The sequence below is a fragment of the Physella acuta genome, unplaced genomic scaffold (assembly GCF_028476545.2).
Source record: "Physella acuta isolate Inbredline_101_S28 unplaced genomic scaffold, ASM2847654v3 ptg000976l, whole genome shotgun sequence".
NCBI lineage: Eukaryota > Metazoa > Mollusca > Gastropoda > Physidae > Physella > Physella acuta.
In genome coordinates, this window is record NW_026732493.1 from 95,001 (window position 1) to 100,000 (window position 5,000).

The window sequence follows — 5,000 nt, forward strand, 5'->3', positions numbered from 1 at the left end:
TCTCCCAATCCCCCATCCAGGGAGGAAAAAGTCTGAAAAAAAAAACCCACTGAAATAAAAAGTTCTTGTGGTGTTCGACTCTCTGTAGTTCTCCCAAGGTGAGTTTCAAAAACGGAACATACCTGTTTAAGCTTAACTGTTTTTAGTTATAATTGTAAAATGTCTATATTGTGTGATTATGTAACGATTTTTTTTTTGAAAAATAAATGGCTATAAATGTTATAGATTCCCGCCTAAAATTGTTATATATGAATCTTTTAGGAGAGGGTGAAAAATGTGAAAAGACAATTAATTAGATTTTTAATTTACGACTAAGACTATGTCTACAAACATTAAGTATTGCAATCTACAACGCCTACTGATGTATTTATTTTTCAACTTAAGCTCTATATACTTTTTATAGTAATAAATCATAACTTAAAGTTTTATTTATATGTAAGCTGTCAACCTAAGGTGCAGGAATTTGAAATGAATGTAAAGTTAAGCAACGAATTATCTCCCATTTGAAAATCCGAATAACAAAATTGTATTCAGGGGATATAACTTTTGCAAGAATTGCTAAGTAAATCAAGTGTAACTAAGACATGTTTGAAAAACACAATAAAACGCTTTAAATTTCATCACGTAATAATTATAACAAATCTTTTATATTAGCTATGTAACCTTAAAAAACAATATATTTTACCTATTGAATACTTAAATGTGTGTTTAGTTTGAAATTCTAGAAACGGTAGCTTTATTATAACATATTTCTATTCAATTATGATGATATATATATTTAATTTTACTTTATTTGAAATCCATAATTATCAAATTTTTGACCCCTTAAATAAAGGGATGTCTTTCAAAAAATCAAACACTGGTAACTATTTTAGACATTGCAAGAATTGTTGATTAAATATATACAAAAATATAATTTGAAAAAAAAAAACAGTTTACGGTTAGTTATAAATTCCATCCTATTTTATAATATATTAATACCTTAGGAGTGGTAATATAGATTCCTGAAAAACTAAAGATTTTTGTCAACTAGAGCAGGTGTTCCCAACCCCGTGCCCGCGGGCGGCATGGCGCCTGCCGAACGATTCGTATGTGCCCACCTCTCACTATTCGACAGAGACAGAATATTTTCATAAACATTATTGAAAGGTTGAAGGGGATGCAAATCGACAATTTGAGGGGGGGGGGTGCAAATCGAAAGTTTGAGGGGGGGTGCAAATCGAAAATTTGAGGGGGGTGCAAATCGAAAGTTTGAGGGGGGGGGGTGCAAATCGAAAGTTTTGACCCCGGGTGACGGGAAGGGTACGCCTCTGGAAGGAGTTTGTCGATTTAAAATAGGTGGTGCCCGCCACCCTACCGAAATTTTAGAATGTGCTCTAGAGTAAAAAAAAAGGTTGGGAACCCCTGAACTAGAGAATGCCTACCTTTCTTTGCAGTGTGTTCCGTACTGAATTGAAATCATCTAATTTATGATAAACTCGACTACTGGATATACTCTGCTATATTCACAACACATATTAAACATCGATACCTAAACATAACTAGACTCGATTCTCCAGAACTACGACACCAACTCGTCAACTCTCATAAAGCTCTACAAACGGTACTCCCAATCAACAACGATTTCACTGGAGCTACTACTACACTTTAACAGTCCAATAATTCGTTACCTCAATACCACAAGAATCAAACTCCCGAAGTCCAGAATTACGATACTTCATCACCTACATTCTCATTTCTCTACTACCAATCAGATTCCACTAGACCCTCAACTACACAACAGCCAAATAAAAATACGACTCTTTAACACTTAGATACTTTATACCTACGAAACCATATCAGCATCAGCCTTCCGCCGTTACTCCCAAATCTAAACGATTCATCAAAACTTACCAAACAAGTGACAATACTTTGAACACGCCGTCATTACAAAGCTCTATACACCGGGACAGATTTCTAATTCAAAGTCGGATAAAACGAGGTTTACAAGCCCTATTAAAATTAGATAATCGTTTGGAATGTTCGAAATTTAAATTACGAACTTATTTAATCGTTATCGACATCAATTATGAGACACCAAATTAAAAAGGCAAAGTGACTGGTAAAAAGCGCCCCGAACTTTTCAACTTAGGGAGGTGGGTTTGCATTTTCACCATCGCGAATAAATATAGACCTATACAGACCTAATTATGGGGTGGAGGTGCAACATTGATAGTTCGTCCTGGGTGCCGAAATAGATTGCTACTCCTTTAAAAATGTTATTAATTATTAGGTACTTTACGATAATAGCGATGAAAACTTTTGCGCCCCCTAGGGATGGCGCCCTGGCGACCGCCTAGTTCGCCTTATAGGTAGCGCCGGCAATGATGGTGACGCGGAACGCAAGAATGTGACGTTTGAGTGTAGGTTCGTTGTTGCCGGGGAAAGAAGTAAAAAATAGTCTTGTTCTTGTTGTGTTTAAGGTGAGATCGTAAAGTAGTCCAGTCTTATTATCGTTCCATCAAGCCGTCCTATGTATTTTTTTATAGTGCAGTAAAGTATACAGTTAAATATCTTTCTGTTGAATCATGTATATACGTTGATGTCGTCGTGCTTTAGGATGAACTATTGAATGGATAGACAGAATATTATAGTAGTGGAAACCCTCTCACTGTATAGCAGCGGGATACACAGACACCAGCTATAACACTGAACGTATAATGAGCAATAGCAGTGGAAGCCGACCTCCATAACAACGATCTGTGCATGCCTAATCCAGTGGCGTAGGCAGGGGGGGGGGTTAGGGGGGGTCATAACCCCCCCATAGACCCCTCGGTATATATATAAAAAGTATGAAGGGGGGGGGTGCAAATCAAAAGTATGAGGGGGGGGGGGTGCAAATCGAAAGTTTTAGGGGGGGGGGGGGTGCAAATCGAAAGTTTGAGGGGGGGGGGGTGGGGGGTGCAAATCGAAAGTTTGTCCCCGGGTAAAAATTGGAACCCCCCTTGAGACGATCCTGGCTATGCCACTGGCCTAATCTGTTATTAATTGTTAGTGATAAGCTTTATAAAGTTTTTCTGTTTGCAGACAAGATAGCACCGGAAACATCCAAGAAGTTGAATTTTTTCTAGAAGTTAAAGTTCCATACAATTATAACTAAAACATTGACTCATATAAATGCACATTTATTTGACCGTGTATTATGTATAAAAAAAATATCCCAGAAAATATATCGTTTTAGTAATGCGGATATATGAATAGACAGAACGTTAAATTTAGGGTTTGGCTGCCTACTTCAAAATAAAAGTTTAATCTACCAGTCTTTTTAGGAAGACTTCATACTGTCTAATATACATCAATAACTATATGCAGAGGCGTAGCGAGGGGGGTGCGGACCGCACCGGGTGATACCATTTAGGGGGGGGGGGGTGACACGAAGGCAAAAAATAGCAAAATATATAGAGAAAAATGATAATTCCACTTAATTGAGTGATTAATTCGAGTTTTAAATAGTCTTTTAGCTTTTAGGAGGTGCAAATCGAAAATTTGAGGTGGGGGGGGGGGGGGGTGCAAATCGAAAGTTTGAAGGGGGGGGGGGGTGGTGCAAATCGAAAATTGAAAGTTTGTCCCTGAGAAGGATCGCTACGCCTCTGGGGGGGGGTGACACCATTAAGTGCCGCACCGGGTGACACCCGACCTCGCTACGCGACTGACTATATGTACTATATCTAGCGGTCATTGTTGGGTGGTGCTCTGTCTGCTTTCGCCATCTATGCAACATGCTTGTTGATAACTTATGGACTTCAAGTTGGCTATTCTACTTTTTAATTAATATCAAATGTCATCAATAGTTTGCGTACACTAGCATGTAAACAACTATCCAGGCTAGTATATTAAACCTCTACCACTTAAGCATCTCTAAATGACTACTTTAGTGAGCGGAACACGAGACTACACAAAACACATCAATGCCTAGTATAAATAAATTAAATAAATTAAATATAATTTAAGGGTAGAATAATTGAAGTATACACTTAGACTTAGATGTTTGGCTGCGCTATTCTAATGAGTTGAACTAAGTCAATGTGAGCGAAACGTGTATTTAGATGAAGAACTTCATATTAAAACCAGACGCAATATTTTCATATTAAAACCAGACGCAATATTTACCACTTGTGTAGGTTGAGTGGTAGCTTAAAGCTTGCTACACGTGACTATAAAATATATTGTATATATTACTGTCTGTGTTGTCTCTTAGTATTGTTAAATGCTTGTGTTGAGCAGTTAAACATATTAAATAAAACCGATACACTCAAATTTGTTAACATGCTTCATTAGTATTCATTAAACTAGGAACTCACAAAATGTGAAGATGTCCTACTTAATTAATAGATTTGGTTTTTGCTGAATCTTTTTCAATTCTAATTGCAACTATGTTTTTCCAACTCAGGAAGGTGTAAAACGTCGAGATGTGCAGACATCTCGATTTTTTTAGCAAGATTAAAAGACATTCTTTTTACTTCGTAAATACGAGAAAATAAAAACAAAACGCTGCTATGTACAGTACTGACCGCACTATCCCTTCATACGGTCATTAACTTACTCGGTCCTTGTGTTCTGAGCGCTAAGAAGTAATCCATTTTTGACGTCAACAAAAAATTGGGATTTTAGACCCCCAACTTTCTCCCTCGTCCACACTCGTCCACTTTCGACTAACCCCCCCCCCCCTCCCCCATTATGGACTTGATCAAAAATTTAGTAGACCTCTCAATACATGCTTCAAAATTACTTATTCATTTACATGCATGTAACTAATAATGTAATATAGGGATTTGATATTTTGTTAAGTCCACGGCGTGTTAACTTACCGAGTGAAAGTGCCAGGACTATCTACAATTGTTCTTTACTGAAAGATTGATCGCGCTTGGACGCTGTGAAACCTGCCTCTCGATTTTAAAGGCTTTTTTACCCACTAATTTTTACAAAGATGAGAGGACGGCGAGGTCGAATCGGTAAAGTTC